At 39.4% G+C, this 17,425-nt stretch overlaps 1 pseudogene; it reads left to right on the forward strand.

Moving 5' to 3' along the window:
- The first annotated feature begins 6,612 nt into the window (after nucleotides 1-6,612).
- Nucleotides 6,613-8,577, forward strand: LOC132540913 (deubiquitinase DESI2-like; annotated as a pseudogene).
- The last annotated feature ends 8,848 nt before the right edge of the window (nucleotides 8,578-17,425 follow it).

Here is a 17,425-nt window from a genome sequence, read left to right on the forward strand (position 1 = left end):
TGGGTCAGAGAAGGTGGGTTCATTGTTCTTGATAGCTGCATAGTATTCCATTGTGTATATATACCACAGCTTTCTCAGCCAATCATCTGTTGTTGGGCACCTGGGTTGCTTGCAGGTTTTAGCTATTATGAATTGTGCTGCTATGAACATAGGAGTACACACCTCTTTTTGGTTCGGTGTTATGGAATACTTGGGGTATAACCCCAGGAGAGGAATTACTGGAAATATGGAAGGTCCATGTCTAGCCTTCTGAGAGTTTTCCAGACTGCTCTCCACAGAGGCTGTACCAATTTACATTCCCACCAGAAATGTAAAAGGGTTCCTCTGTCCCCACAGTCTCTCCATCATTTGTTGCTGCTGTCCTTTTTGATGTATGCCATTCTTACAGGAGTGAGGTGGTATCTTAGTGTTGTCTTAATTTGCATTTCTCTGACAATCAGTGACCTAAAGCAGTTTTTCATATGTTTCTGAGTCTTTTGGATCTCCTCTGCCCATTTTTAGATGGGGTCATTTGCTTTTTTGGTGCTAAGTTTGCTGAGCTCTTTATATATTTTGGTGATTAGTTTCTTGTCTTATGTATGGCTTGTGAAGATCTTCTCCCATTCTGTGAGGGGTCTCTTTGTTTGTTTAATAGTTTCTTTGGATGTGCAGAAGCTTTTCAATTTGATGTAGTCCCATTGGTTTCTTTCTGCTTTAGTCTTCCTTGCAATTGGGTTTGATTCATCAAAGATGTCCTTGAGGTGGAGGTGGGAAAGTGTTATACCAATGTTTTCCTCTAAGTATTTGATTGTTTCTGGTCTGACATCTAGGTCTTTGATCCATCTGGAGTTGATTTTTGTTTCTGGTGAGATAAAGTGGTTCAATTTCATTCTTTTGCATCTTACAACCCAGTTTTCCCAGCACCATTTATTGAAGAGAGCCTCCTTTTTCCATTTAACACTTAGGGACCCCTTATCAAAGATTAGATGTGCATAGGTGTGGGGATTTATTTCTGGGCTTTCAATTCTGTCCCACTGGTCTGTGTGCCTATTTTTGTTCCAGTACCATGCTGTTTTGATGATGATGGCTTTATAATATAGTTTAAGGTCTGGGAGTGTGATGCCTCCATTTCTGTTTCTTTTCCTTAAGATGGTTTTGGCAATTCTAGGTGTTTTCAGGTTCCAGATAAATGATTGTAGTGTTGGTTCTATTCTCTTAAAGAAGCTTGGTGGAACTTTGATGGGTATTGCATTAAATTGTATATGGCTCTGGGGAGAATATTCATTTTGATGATATTTATTCTTCCAATCCATGAGCATGGGATATCTTTCCATTTCTTGGTATCAGTTTCTATTTCCTTGAGTAACGACTCATAGTTTTCAGCATACAAGTCTTTCACTTCTTTGGTCAACTTTATTCCTAGGTATTTGATTGATTTTGCTGAAACAGTAAATGGGAGTGATTTCTGGATGTCTTCTTCTTCAGATTTAGTGTTTGCATAAAGAAATGCCACTGATTTTTGTACATTGATTTTGTAGCCTGATACCTTTCTATATTGCCTAATAACTTCCAGTAATTTTCTGCTGAATTCTTTAGGTCTTTCTATATATACTATCATATCATCTGCAAATAGTGAGAGCTTGACTTCTTCCCTTCCAATTTGTATTCCTTTGATTTCTTTCTCTTGCCTGGTTGCTATGGCAAGAACTTCCAATACTATGTTGAAGAGTAATGGTGACAGTGGACAGCCCTGTCTAGTCCCTGATCTGAGGGGGAATGCTTTCAGCTTCGGTCCATTGAGTATGATGTTGACTGTAGGTTTGCTATATATAGACTCCAATATCTTGAGGAATTTCCCATCTATTCTCATTTTTTGTATTGTTTTGAGCATGAATGGGTGTTGGATTTTGTCAAAGACTTTCTCTGCATCTATTGAGATAATCATGTGGTTTTTGGCTTTGCTTTTATTGATGTGGTGAATGACATTGATTGACTTACGGATGTTGAACCAACCTTGCATTCCTGGGATGAATCCCACTTGGTCATGATGAACAATCTTTTTGATATGTTGCTGTATCCAGTTGGCTAAGTTCTTGTTTAATATTTTGGCATCTATGTTCATCAGAGATATTGGTCTGTAGTTTTCCTTTTTTGTTCTGTCCCTATCAGCTTTTGGTATCAGGGTGATGTTGGCTTCATAGGAGGTGGAAGGGAGTATTCCTGTTTCTTCAATCTTATGGAATAGCTTAAGAAGTATGGGTACTAACTGTTTCCTGAAAGTTTTGTAGAATTCGTTTGTGAAGCCATCTGGTCCAGGACTTTTGTTGTTGGGGAGATTCTTAATAAGGGTTTCAATTACTTTGTCTGTGATTGGTACATTTAGATTTTGTAATTCTTCTTGGTTCAGTTTTGGAAAGTCATATGCTTCTAGGAATTGTTCCATTTCTTCCAGATTCTCTATCTTGGTGGAGTATAGTTCTTTATAGAAGTTTCGCAGGATTCTCTGGATTTCTGTGGTGTCAGTTGTGGTATCTCCTCCATCGTTTACAATTCTATTAATTTGAGTCTTCTCTCTCTTTTGTTTGGTGAGTCTGGCTAGGGGTTTGTCAATTTTGTTTAATCTTTCAAAGAACCAACATTAGGCTTCATTGATGTTTTGTTTGGTTCTTTTATTTTCGATGTTGTTTATTTCTGCTCGAACTTTAGTGATTTCTGTCCTTCTTGTTGCTTTAAGGTTCCTTTGTTCCTCTTCCTCTAAGTCCCTGAGGTGTGCAGTAAGGTCATTCATTTGAGCTTCTTCTTGGTGTTTAATATGTGATTGTATGGCTATAAGTTTCCCTCTCAGTACTGCTTTAGCTGTGTCCCAAATATTTTGATAGGTTGTGTCTTCATTTTCATTTGTTTCCAGGAACATTTGAATTTCCTGCTTGAGTGAGTCTCTTTCCCAGTGTTTCTTAAGGAGTATGTTGTTTAGTTTCCAAATTCTGTGTCTTTTAATAATTATTATCTGTTTGTTGTTAAATGTTAGTTTTACTCCACTGTTGTCGGAGAAGATACTTGGGATGATTTCAATGCTCTTGAATTTATTGATGCTGTCTTTATGGCCTAACATGTGCTCTATCCTTGCGTATGTGTTATGTGGATTTGAAAAGAAAGTGTATTCCAGTTTTTTGGGCTGAAGAACTCTAAAATGTCCAAGAGATCTAGTCTGTCAATCTCTTCATTCAATTCTCTTGTATCTTTATTGGTTCTCTGCTTTGTTGATCTGTCTAAGTGTGAGAGTGGGGTATTGAAGTCTCCCACTATTATTGTATTACTAATGATGTATTTTTGAAATTCTTTCAGTAGGTGCTTAATGTATTTAGATGGTCCCTCATTGGGTGCATTGATGTTAGTAATTGTTAAGTCTTCTTGGCTGACTGATCCTCTTCTTCTTCTAGCGTTTGCCCTTCTTCCGTAGCCAGTCAACAGCATCAGGTTAAGCCTGATGTAAAGTTTCGAGACCTCCTTTGAATCTGAAGAGGTGGCAGTCGTTGACTATGTGGGTCATAGTCTGTCTGTAGCTACAGAGACAGTTCGGGTCGTCTCTGGCTCCCCAGCAATGGAACATAGCAGTGCACCGGCCATGGCCTGTTCGGTAGCGATTTAGGAGAGCCCAATCATAACGTGCTAGGTCAAAGCCGGGTTGACACTTGCAGAGGTCTGTGATGAGGTGTTTGTTCTTTACCTCAGCTGACTGCCAACTCTGTTTCCAAGAGACTGGAACAGAGAAGTTCAGTGTAGGTGTAGGGGACCAGATTGGGTGACGAGACGTCAAGCGTTGAACAGGGTGGGCGAAGATATCCGCATATATTGGCAGGTCCGGTCGAGCGTAGACGTGGGAAATGAACTTAGATGATGCTGCATCCCAACGAATATCTGGCGGGGCGATGTTGCTAAGAACTGGCAGCCATGGAACCGGGGTGGAACGGATGGTTCCAGAAATTATCCTCATGGAGGAATATAATTTGGAATTGACCAAGTGGACATGGGGGCTACGGAACCATACTGGGGCACAGTATTCTGCAGTGGAATAGCATAATGCCAGAGATGATGATCATAGTATGGAAGAGCTCGCACCCCATGAGGAGCTGGCCAGTCTTGCAATGATGTTTTTCCTCGCACCCACCTTTGCTGCAGTTTTTATGATATGTTTGTGAAATGACAGAGTACGATCGAGAGTAACACCAAGATAGACTGGCTGGGCTTTGTGCCGGATTCTCGTATCGCCAAGCTGCACATTAAGCTCACGCAAGGCCGAGGCATGGTGTAGATGGAAAACAGATGATACCGTTTTTGCAGTGCTAGGGATTAGACGCCATTTTTTACAGTAATCAGATATCAGAGACATGTCTTTCGTGAGTGTTTCCTCGAGGATGTCGAACTTTGATGCCTGAGTTGCACTCTGTCATTATGTAATGTCTGATCATTATGTAATGTCCTTGCCTATCTTTTATTACTTTATTTAATTTAAAATCTATCATGTCTGAGATGAGAATGGCTGTTCCTGCCCTTTTTTGTGGTCTGTTAGCCTGTATGATAGTTTTCCATCCTTTCACTTTAAGTCTGTGTTTATCTTGTTGTGACAGATGGGATTCTTGCAAGCAGCATATGGTTGGGTTATGTTTTCTGATCCATCCCCCCACCCTGTGCCTTTTGATGGGTGAGTTTAAGCCATTGACCTTTATTGATATTATGGATTTAATGTATTGTAGTGCCATTGTTCAAAAAAATTTTTTTTGTTTGCTCTGATATATTGCAAGTATTATAGTGATGTTCTTGTATATAAGAGGTCTTTTAGAACCTCTTTCAGGGCCCGCTTGATGATGGTTGCCTCCTCTAACTGTTGTTTATCTAAGAAGGTTGTGATCCCTCCATCTAGTTTGAATGAAAGTCTAGCAGGATATATTATCCTTGGTTGAAACCCTTTTTCATTCAGGGCTCGATAGATATCTTGCCACTCCCTTCTGGCTTTTAGAGTTTGAGTGGAGAAGTCTGCAGATAATCTTATTAGTTTTCCCTTGTATGTGACTTTTTGTTTCTCTCTTGCAGCCTTTAAGATCCTTTCTTTATCCTTATTTCTTCTCATTGTGACTATGATGTGTCTTGGTGTCTTCAGGTCTGGGTTGATTCTGTTTGGTACTCTCCGGGCCTCTTGAATCTTGATGTCCTTTCTGTTATTCAGGTCTGGGAAGTTTTCTTCTATTATTTCCTCTAGAATGTTTGCTTCCCCTTCCTCTCTTTCTTCCTCTGGCAGGCCAATTATACGAATGTTACTTCTTTTGAGATCATCCCATATGTCTCTGTTGTTGTTTTCAGTGTCTCTCCATCTCTTTTTAAGCTCTTTCACCTCTTTCTTCATTTTCTCTAACTCATCCTCTGTCTGACTAATTCTGTTTTCTGCTTCTGTTAATCTGCTTTCCCTTGCCTCAGCTTCTTTCTTCATTATAGCTATTTCAGCTTTCAGTTATCTAATTGCCTCAAGATAATCAGTATTTTCCTTGGGGGTCTCAACTGTTGTTTCCCTAATACTGCCATTCCTTTCCTCCAGTGTTGTTTTCATTTCTGTGATTAATAAGTTTATTATTGCTTGCATACTTTTCTTATCTATGGTTACTTCTGGCTGATTTGTGGTTTCTTCTGGGCTTTTGTCTTCATTCATTGGAGTAGCAGTTTTATTTGTTTTTGATCTACCCATTTTTTTATTTATGTGTTTCTTTTTTTTATTTGCTCTGTTGTTCCTCAGTTGTTGTGTCTTGAGTACAAGCAACACTGTACTAAATACCTTTATGACAATTGCACTCACCAACCTCAGGAATTACAATAGCAACTGAAGCAAGTATTGAAGCAGTTTAATCATTTCCAGTTAGCCAAACAATTTCTCCAGTCCGTGAAAAAATAGTAACCAAATAGTATCCCAGTGAAAAAGAAAGAAGGAATAGCAAGAATAGACAGTTATGCAAATCTACTATCCACTGTATATTCTAGGGGTAACAAGAGGGGAAAGGGAACTAGAGCAGAGATACACACATAGAGAGTCCACTCTGAGTCAGATTTCTTCCCCAAAATAATTCACAAATTCAGAAAGGCAAAGAAGAAGGAAGAAGTATATGACAAGATAGAAAAAGAAAAAGAAAAAGAAAAAGAAAGAAGGGACAAGAAAGAGAAAAGGGAAAAGATAAGAAAAAGAGCTATAATTAAAGAGCAGTGAAAGGAAAGTTTTTTTTATTACTTTATTTTTAATTTAATTTATTTTTTTTGATTAGCTAGGAGGGGCAGGGAGGGGAGAGTCTGTGGAGGAGGTAGGATTAAGGAGACAAGTTCCTCCCACAATACATAAGATGCCCACTACCCTAGCACTGAAATATATGCTAAGAGTTAATTCTGATCAACCTAAAGGGGGGGGGAAGATATATGCCTTTATATAATATTAATAGTAAAATAGAGCAGGGTAAAAAATATATAAATAAATAAATAAAAACCCTGTCCCAGATTACCTCAAACCTTGTGATCAGAGGCAGCTGATTGTTAAGAATGAGAAAAAAAAAAACTCAGGACTAAACAAGGATAGCTAAAATAGACAGTTATGCAAATCTACTATCCACTGTATATTCTAGAGGTGGCTAAAGGAAGAAGGGAAGTTGAGCAGAGACACTCGCAGTGAGAGTCCACACTGAGTCAGAATTCTTCCCCAAAATAATTCCCAAATGTGTATCAGTGAATTCAAAAAAGCACACTGTTTGGTGGTGTGGGGGCTGGGGGCTGTGGCTTTGGAAGCTGTAGGATTAAGGAATAAAGGATGACAAGAATGAGAAAAAGAAAAAAAGAAAGAAAGAGAGAAAAAAGAAAAAGATAAGAAAAAGAACAGTCATAAAAGAGCAATGAAAGGAAAGGGTTTTTTTTATTTATTTATTTTAAATTATTTAATTAGCTATGCGGGGTGAGGGGGGGTTGGCTACCTAGAAAGAAAAAAGGCCAGAGGTTTCATAAGGGTATAGACTTAGAATGAATGATACTCCCTGGTGGGACAGGAATTTGGTAAAGAAAGAGACTCCTAGCAGTGGAGCCTGGCCTGTGTGCTTAGCCCGCAGAGGCGCCCGTGGGGGTGGCAGCGGCCTCAGCCCGCGGTTACAGAGCGGCAGCAGGACGAGGCGGTGGCCACCGGGAGGAGGATGAGGGCTAATCAGTTAGTGGTGCTCAACGTGTACGACATGTACTGGATGAACGAATACACCTCATCCATTGGAATTGGAGTTTTTCATTCAGGAATTGAAGTATATGGCGGAGAATTTGCTTATGGTGGCCATCCTTACCCCTTTCTGGAATATTTGAAATTTCCCCTGGAAATGCTTCTGAATTGGGAGAAACATTTAAATTTAAAGAAGCTGTTGTTTTAGGGAGTCCTGACTTCCTAGAAGATGATATAGAAAAAATTGTAGAAGAACTGGGAAAAGAATACAAAGGCAATGCCTATCATTTGATGCATAAAAACTGCAATCATTTTTCTTCAGCTTTATCAGAGATTCTTTGTGGGAAAGACATTCCGAGCTGGATAAATCGCCTGGCCTACTTCAGTTCCTGCATACCCTTTCTCCAGAGTTGCCTCTGGAAGGAGTGGCTCACTCTGGCAGCCCTGCAGTCCAGTGTCAACCAGGAGCTGCAGGATGAACTGGAGGAAGCCGAGGATGCAGCTGTGTCAGCCTCTATGGGCAGTGCCGCTGCTGGCTCCCGGCCAGGCCACCACACCAAACTGTAAACGTCTCCAAAGTCATTGACTCAGAACTGTCACGGCAATTGACTATCACGACAGAAAAGTTTAAATAAATAAATAAATAAATAAATAAATAAACATCCTTTGGATATTTTGTGTGCAAAGATGGCTCTTCCCCAAATCCCAGTTTTTCAGCTCAGGATTATATTTGTAATCAGAAAAGCAAAAAACAAACAGAAAAAAATCACTTGGCACAGGAGGGAGAACTTTGTATGAAGCTGCCCTCTGTTTTTTTTTACCCACTTGTAAATTTGGATTTCCTTCTGTTTTCTACAAATGGTTAAGTTATGTCTACAGTATTTTGTATCGGTTTACAGATTCTGCATGGACTCCTGCCACCATGAAAGAAGAAAACCTTCATGTCTTCAAACAGTAGGCAGGTAATCTTTGTACACGCTGATGATTGCCAGAGCTATGGCAGAACTAAGAAGTAGGCACACAGTTAAAGTCACCACCACCTGTTAGAGAGTCAGCCAGGTTTGAATTGAGTTTGATTTGGTTTCCGGTTTTGGCATCAGGATGCAGAGGGGAAGAGGCCTGTACTGAATTCAGGGGGCTTGGGGCCTTGGTGTACATGAGGCAGCCCACCTCTGGGCCTAGTTCCTCTAGCAGCTTTCATCCTGGGTAGCACATCTGCCAAGGCTCTCCTTGAACGGTTGCTTTACCACTTATCTGCCCCTCCCCCCCCAATTGGGTGGTACCACCCCTATGGCTCTCTGCCTTCAAGGCCTCTGATCCTGTAATCAAGATGAGTTTCCTTAAAGACATTTTTTGCCAGTAACTGACAAGTGTTTTTGCACATATGTTCGGAGGAGGGTTCATTTTTATTTTAATACATGTTGATATCCTCCCCACACAGGGTTTTTTTGATGGGCAAGGAAATATCCTAAGGGGTAGTAATCCTCTGAGTAGCAGTATGAGTTGACATTCAACTGCCTTTAACTGTTCGGGCTACCTTTTATACTGGACCATGAAAACTAGAATCTAAAGTAACAGCACTCCAAAAAGGTAATCCTCCAATATTTGAAACATTTTATGTACCATATCAGAAAGAGTATGTCAGGCTTTGTTAGTTTGGTTATGGGAGTAGTTTCACCTCATAAAAGAAAGCCTCATCTTATTGACCTGTTGTTGAAAAATCATCACTATGTGTCAAAAAGTTCAACCATTTCTGTTCTCTCAAATGTATATCTCCTCCATAACATACTCTAAGAATGGAATTGTCACCACAGATAAGTCCTCATTAGCAAGGAACCTGCTTACATCTACTCCCAGTTTGACCCTTGGATGTAAGAGCCAAGTCATTACATTACATGTTAAATTCAATTTTTCTGCCTTAAGAATGAATGTCCTCCATACAATATTGGATGCAGTGTATAAATTATCCAAGGCAGTGACTTCAGATATATATATATATATATATATATATATATATATATATATATATATAGTTAGTTTGTTTTAAAGTCATCTACTTTTATTTAAACTTCTAGACTGGATTATTTGGAATTGCTCTTTCTAAAGACATAATCTTTTAGTAAGAGACATTTTAAAATTTTTTCATAAGCTGGTTTTTATTCTTTATATCAACTCAAGCACACCCTGCTAATGGGGAAAATAAACCTCAGGTTATAAGCATTGATCTGAGGAAAATGAAGCCACTTAACCGAATGTGTGCTTTTGACTGTTCTGTTTCTGAAGAGGGAAACCTTTGCAGTTTATTCTAAATTCTCTTGAAGGGCAGAGCACTTATTTTAAGAGATGTGACAGGAGAAAGAAAGGGGAGGAAAAAGGAATGTATTATGTTTATGAAAACTAGATTTGGTTAAGATTCCAAAATGAGATTTAGAATAAAACACTGAGACTCTAAGCAGTGAATTTGTTCACTAGAAGAAGACAAAACCCAAATTAGTGAGAAGAGTTTGGTATACTTTGCTTGGTTTTTTTGTTTTTAAATAATGTGATAGGTTTCAGTTTCTTCTATTTGATTGAAATACAAACTTGAGCTACTGAGACATAAAGAATGGCCACTAGTTAGATAATTCTTGGTAAATATTCAGGAACATTCTACTGTACTTAAACCAGAATCTGACACCTCAGCACAGATTTTGTTGTATTTTTCATTTGCGGCATTTGGGGTTTTAAATAGTATAAAGAATATTAGTAGAAATAAACAGTGGCCTGCAGCCTATTGTCATGCTAATATTAAGCATAGAAATTTCTGGACATATGTTTGTCTGCAGGTTGAGAAATAAAATTTCTATAGAAAAATCTCAAAAAAAAAATTAAAGGAAAAAAATTTTTTCCCCTTTTTTCCTACTCTAATTCTTAACCCAAATTAAGTTATAGTCACCTCCTTGGTGTCACCGCTAGGACCCCTTATTGACTGGCCTACTAAAGGCAGAAAATCCTACCGTTTCCAGGAGATGTGGTCAGAGCTCAAGCCACTAGCAGCTTCTCAGTCCGCCATCTTCCGGGAACCGACATGAAGATTATAATGCCAATTTGGGGGTAGGGGGAGATAGCACAATGGTTATTCAAACAGACTCTCATGCCTGGAGCTCCCAAGTGCCAGGTTCAGTCCTCCATACCATCATTAAATAATAATAAGTTATAATTATAAAAAATTAAGTTCCAAAAATAGATTATATCCCCAATGAAAAGACAATTATCAGGGAGTCAGATGGTAGCACAGCAGGTTATGTGCACGTAGCACAAAGGACAAAGACCTGTTAAGGATCCCGGTTCTAGCCCCCAGCTCCCCACCTGCAGGGGGGTCGCTTCATAAGTGGTGAAGCAGGTCTGCAGGTGTCTGTCTTTCTCTTCCTCTCTCTGTCTTCCCCGCCTCTCTCCATTTCTCTCTGTCCTAACAACGATGACATCAATAACAACAATAATAACTACAACAACAATAAAAAACAATATGGACAACAAAGGGAAAATAAATAAATGAATGTTAATTTTTTTAAAAAAAGCAATTAGCTATCCCAGGCTAGAGACAAAACTAAATAGAACAGAAAATTTTCTTACTGGTATAAATAAAGTATGGCTTGAACATATCCACAAACTCGTGTCACCCTGATCTCTTCTGTAGCAATGCCTTTGGACATATGTACATTTTAATCTTGGTTAAAAATAAAACTATTAAATTCTATTACAAATAGAAAATATAACAGATGAGAGAAACTACTGGAGAATTAAATAATTAGCACTTAAAGTAAGAAGCTCAAGAATACTACATTGATTAATATCTTTGAGTCTAATAAAGGTTTATTTAGAGAAAGAAGTCATAAATAAAACCAGAAAGGAACTCATATACTCAGACTACCATAGCCTACAGGGAAGAAAAAGAACAAGAGAGATTTTAACAGCCATTGTGCTTCAACTAAGGATTAAGATAACATTGAAACAACTATTAATTTCCACAACTGTGAACTATTTAATTAACTCACATAGACACAAATCAATCCAGGCAAGAGTAATCAGTAGACTTAAAAGTACTGAGAGAGGGTCCTCATAAAATACTATGTACAATGATTAAATCAAGAAGAAGCACTGGAGGAGTGAACCAGGACAAAAGCCAAGATAAAATCCCATCAAAGGTAGAAGCACATAAGAATGAGGACAACATCCTCATTAGTCACAGGAGTGAGTAAAAGAGTTTGAAAGAAATATCATCAGAAATGGGGAAACAACAAATGAGACTCTGAGATAAAACAATATCTCGAGGTAATTAGAGAGTTGAAAGCTGAAATAGCTGAGCTAAGAGCACAACTAGCTGAATAAGCTAATACAGTATCAGAACAGGGTAACAAAATAGCTGAGCTACAAAAACAACAGAGAGGAGAGAATAGGATGAATGAGGCTGAAGACAGAATTAGCAAGATCGAGGATGAATTAGAGACAACTAAAATGCCACCTAATGGGTAAAATTACACTTGATCATTTTTAGGCAGAATTATTTTCCTTCCTTCAATATTCTAGCACTATGGCACCTAAATTAACTCTAACTTGAACATATGACTGTTCCATTTATAGATATGCTGTTCATTTCTACACTTTGCCAGTAGTGCATAACATAGTGCTAAGCATTTAGAGTGTACATATTACCTCAATATGAATCTGTATCGGTACAAACATTATCACTGGCAACAGAAAATCAAAGCATGTGAGAGCTGACATTCCAGAGTATACCTGTATTCTTACACAACACACTTACACAGTTCAGAAAGTGGCATAAAATACACTTTTAAACTTTATAGAGAAATTATCATGATTAAATCTGTATAACAGTTAATTACATATATACTTAACTTCATAAGACATGGAATGGTAAGTTATATAAGGCATGGAATCCAAATCTCTTCTGCTCCAGACAGTATCTAAAACATTGACAAGATTAATGGAATCTAATAGAATTATATGGTAAAAATATTCCCAAGTATTTTAACTAACTTAAAATTTAGATCATCCTACACAACACCTGGGAACTATTTACAGCATTTTAAAGATGGTACAATTTCCTTAGAAATATACTGACCATCGGGGCCAGGTGGTGGCTCACCAGGTTAAGCGCATACACTACAGTGCACAAGGACTCAGTTTCAAGCCTCTGGTCCCCACCTGGAGGGGGAGAGCTTCAGGAGTGGTGGAGCAGGGCTGCAGGCTTTTCTCTGTCTCTTTTCTTCTCTATCACCCCTTCCCTCTCCTCTCAATTTCTGTCTCTATATAATAAATAAACAAAAATTTAAAAAAGAAATATATTAACCATATACACTACCAGATTTAGGGATTGAAGAGAATGGCTTAACTCTGAAATTTAAACATATATGGTGAAGGCATGATATTTCTTCATAAGCACATGGGTTATTATTTATTTCATTTTTAAAATTTATTAATAATTAATAAATTAATTAATATTAATTAATTTACAAAATACTTATATATATATACAGGGATATAATTCCACGTGTTCCCACCACCAGAATTCTGTTCCCTATCTCCCCCATTGGAAGCTACAGCAGTTCTCCCAAGGTTGCTGATATAGGTTGACCATTAATTCTATAACTATATATTTGCCCTTTATTAAGCTCCAGCCTTCTCTTCCTTTATAAGTCACGCTTACACCAGTTACTACTTCCAAATGCCCACCTTTTTATCTCTTCTTTCTCCAGATACTAATGGAATTGGAGTTCAGAACCTCTGGTCATCTTCCCCTATCCTTTTTCCCCCACTGGAAACTAGATTAAAATTCTTTATGAGGTACAGAAGGTGGGAGTTCTGGATTCTGTAATTATTTCTCCACTGGTCATCGGCATTGGCAGGTATATCCATTCCCCCAGCCTGTTTGCATCCTTCCCTAATGGGGTAGGGCTCTGGGGAGACGAGGTTCTAGGACATACTGCTGAAGATGTCTGCCCAGGGATGTCAGGATGGAATCACGATAGTATCTGCAACTTAGTGGCTGATAGTAGGCAAAATACTTAAGCAGGACAAAATGATTAATGAACAGAAACCAAAAAGTAGGAAAAGATTTCTTAGGGTGTGGGGGTCAGGCAGTATTGCACCTAGTTAAGCACACACTACAGTGTGCAAAAATCCTTGTTCAAGCCCCTGGTTCCCACCTGCAGGGGGAAAACTTCATAAGTAGTGAAGTAGAGCTGCAGGTTCTCTCTATCTCCTTCCCTTCTCAATTTCTGTGTTTTTAACTAATAATAAATAAATAAAATTAAAGAGAGAGGGAGAGGGAGAGAGAGAGAGAGGAATCCTAGGGTGGAAAGAAGTGAACAAGTCTAAGAATTTTAGACTTCCTAGGAACAAATTCCTAGGGATCCATGACTTTTATAGTTCTTGCATGAGTTTCATAACTAACATGGGGGTGGACTAGAAATATTGTCTGGGAAGATGGCACCAGAGTTGACAGTAGAACTAGGAGTAAGGATTAGGGCAGAGAGCTGCTTGCAAAATTGAAGACGATATATAAATGCAATTAACTATTTACCGCATTGATCTAACCCAGGCCTATATCCATTCATATTTAGCAAAGGAGCCTGTACAACCTCCAAGTCCCCATTGGACTGAGCTCTGTCCATAGTCACATCTGGGGACATTCTTGGCTACACTCATTCCAGAACCAATCCTCCTTGAGTGGCAGCGTCAGGTGACTTAACCATCCTTCAGAGTGAGGCAGTCCCTACCACTGCTAGTTCATAGTGAGGGTACGGTCCTGAAGTAATGCATAAAAGGGACCATAATATGTTCCCAACAGATGTGACCAGTGATGGTAGACAGAGGGAAGTCTAGGCTCATATTATCTGTGGGGGAGTCCAAGGATTCCTTGTCTAGGACCCTGGGTAATGGGGTGGCCTCAAAGTGTCCAAAAAGGCCATCATAAAGTGAGCCAGTCTCCTGCCCCCATCTACCTTTTGTAATTACCTCTTTATCTAACAAGCTTAGACTTTCTTTCAGTTGTGAAATCTTTGAGTGTCATTCATTGTACCCAAACCAGTACTAGGTTTGTGAGATCTGGACTTAGGTTAGGGAGGAAATAGACCCAGGATTCTAGTGGGATCTTAATTAGATTCAATTAGCTTTATTTGTTTGATAATTCCAATAAAGGATGTCATAAGGACAACACTTGTACTTTACTTGATATATAAGTTTTTGCCAGTGTAACTTTTGGCCAGTTGTATAGTGTTTCTTTTCAAATTTATGAAGGAGTAACAATAATGTTGTTGCTTGGTCAGAGAGATTAAAAAGGATGAAAGAATATACCTTTTTAAGTTTGCTCTAAGAGTGATATTTTAACTAGGTAGTGAACAATCTAGTTATATGCTGCCAAATTTGTCATATACTCAAATAGAAATTCACATGTATAGACAAGTTGCAACTAAGCATAGACAGATTTTTGTCAGAAATCACTACATGACAAGCAAACAAACTATTCAGAGTAAATAAATGAAGATGTTGGCATATCTGAATGTGGACTAAATTTTTAAAAATTTTTTATTTATAAAAAGGAAACATTCAAAAGCCTAGACCAAGTAGATTAGAAGCATCCAATAGCACAGCTATATACAAGATACTGGATACTGTACAGCAAACCATAACAAAAGGACTTTTCAAAGTTAACCCAACCAAATAATGTGATGATAACATTAACTATTGATTGTCTTTTTGAACCCTAAGACAGCAGGAACCTCACATCTCCACTATAGAGCCCCTACTTCCCCCAGTCCTGGAACCCTTGGATAGGGCCCACTTTCCCATATGCCTCTCCCAATCCATACCAAATAATATTGCATCCGCCAATCACAACCTAACCAATGCAACGATTGCCACCTCAACATGCTTCACCTCAGACTGTGTCCAGAGACTTCACGTGTGGAATGACAACCCTTCAGCTTCATTACTCGGGTGAGACCTTTCCTTTTATAGTACACTCTAATTTCATCTCAGGTGGTTCACTTTCTAACAAAGTCCCAAAACCTAGATATACACCAGTTTCTGTGAGAGAGAGCTTATGTTCACACATATCCATAAACTACTACAAAATATATACCTGAAAGCAGAAGTACACTAGAGTTTGCAGTGAGTACCTCCCTAACACTTCCTCTCCACTATTCCAAGCTTTGGGTCCATGATTGCTCAACAATTTGTTTGGCCTCGTATGTTAACTCTCTTTTCAATCACCAGGTTCCAGATGCCACCAGGATGCTGGCCAGGCTTCCCTGGATTGAAGACCCCACCAAAGTGTCCTGGAGCTCAGCTTCCCCAGAGACACACCCTATTAGGGAAAGAGAGAGGCAGACTGGGAGTATGGACTGACCAGTCAATGCCCATGTTCAGCGGGGAAGCAATTACAGAAGCCAGACCTTCTACCTTCTGCAACCCTCAATGACCCTGGGTCCATGCTCCCAGAGGGATAGAGAATGGGAAAGCTATCAGGGGAGGGGGTGGGTTATGGAGATTAGGTGGTGGGAATTGTGTGGAGCTGTACCCCTCCTTCCCTATGGTTTTGTTAATTAATCCTTTCTTAAATTAAAAAAAAAGAAACATTAATTAGCTTAGGAGCCTGTGTGACCTCTATATCCCCCTAGATCTGAGCTCACATTCTGTGGACATGAGTAGGAACATTCCATGCTGCCCCAGTATTGACCCATCTTCCTCAGGTGTAGCATAGAGTATGTTGTCCATCCTCCAAAAGGAGGATGGAACATTCTCTAACATTGCTGATCCAAGTTGAGGGCAAGGTCCTATGGGGGCCCACAAAGGGGTCTATTTTGTTGTTCCTGATAGAAAGTACTGGTAACAATGGAGAGTGGGATTTATTCGAGTTCTAGGCCCATCAGGTCTGTTTAGAATCTCAGGACTCCTCGATTAGGGCCCCAGCTGGTGGAATGGCCTGATAGTGACTAAAGAATCATTGTTATGAAGTATGCTAGTCTCTTGCCCTTATTGAGCTTTTGCGGACTAAAATTTTTTAATATCAGTCCCTTGAATCTCACTAAATGTAAGTCCTGGGGGAGTAGCCTCAAATTATTACATACTTTTGGTGTTGTTTTTGTTTTGTTTTGTTTTTATTGTTGTTTATTTGATGTTAAAATAAGGCATTAGGTAGCAATGATATGTTAGAATAAAATAATTATTTCAACTATTTTACTCATAAAAAGAGTATATGTTACTTCCTTTTTTTGTACATTCTTTTTCCCATATTTTATTTATTTATTTTAATAAGAAAAAAGGACACCAGAGATCTGCTCTACTCTGGATTATGGTAGTACTACTGATTAATACTGGGAGGTCAGAGTCTCAGGCATGAAATTCTTTTTGCATAACCATTATGATATTTCCCCAGCTCCTTACTTCCTTTTGTATAGTTCATTGAGCAGGTAGAGTGATTGAGGGAAGTGACATAAGAGGTAGTGGGGGGGTGCCGGAAGATGGCGGACTGAGAAGCTGCTAGTAGCTTGAGCTCTGATCACATCTTCTGGAAATGGTAGGATTTTCTGCCTTTAGCAGGCCAGTCAATAAGGGGTCCTAGCAGTGACACCAAGCAGGTGACTATAACTTAATTTGGGTCAAGAATTAGAGTAGAGGTGGCACGGACTAGCGGGCGGGCTGCTCCAGACTTCCCAGGCTGCAGGAGGCAAGGCGGGTGTGCCGGGCATTGTCCTCGGCCTGGGAAGGCGGCTCCTCCGCTGGTTGCAGAGCGCTGCTGGGCGGCCGGCAGAGGACCGGGAGGGAGCACTGTAGCTCGGGGGCTTCCTCTTGGGAGTCTCCGGGGACCACCGCAAGCCTGAGGGCGGATCCGAGGACATCCTTGAGTACAGCTCTCATTGGATCAAAGGACTTGGAGCTAGTTTTCATCTTTGAGAAATCCTTTAAAAAAGCTTCGGGGGGGGGGGGGTTTCCCGGAAGATGGCAGACTGAGAAGCTGCTAGTGGCTGAGCTCTGACCACATCTCCTGGAAACGGTAGGATTTTCTGCCTTTAGCAGGCCAGCCAATAAAGGGTCCTAGCAGCGACACCAAGGAGGTGACTATAACTTAATTTGGGTTAAGAATTAGAGTAGGGAAAAAAGGGGGAAAAAAAAAAGGAAAAACAAATTTTTTTTGTTCCTTTTAATTTTCAAGCA

The sequence above is a fragment of the Erinaceus europaeus genome, chromosome 10 (assembly GCF_950295315.1).
Source record: "Erinaceus europaeus chromosome 10, mEriEur2.1, whole genome shotgun sequence".
In the NCBI taxonomy this organism is placed as follows: domain Eukaryota; kingdom Metazoa; phylum Chordata; class Mammalia; order Eulipotyphla; family Erinaceidae; genus Erinaceus; species Erinaceus europaeus.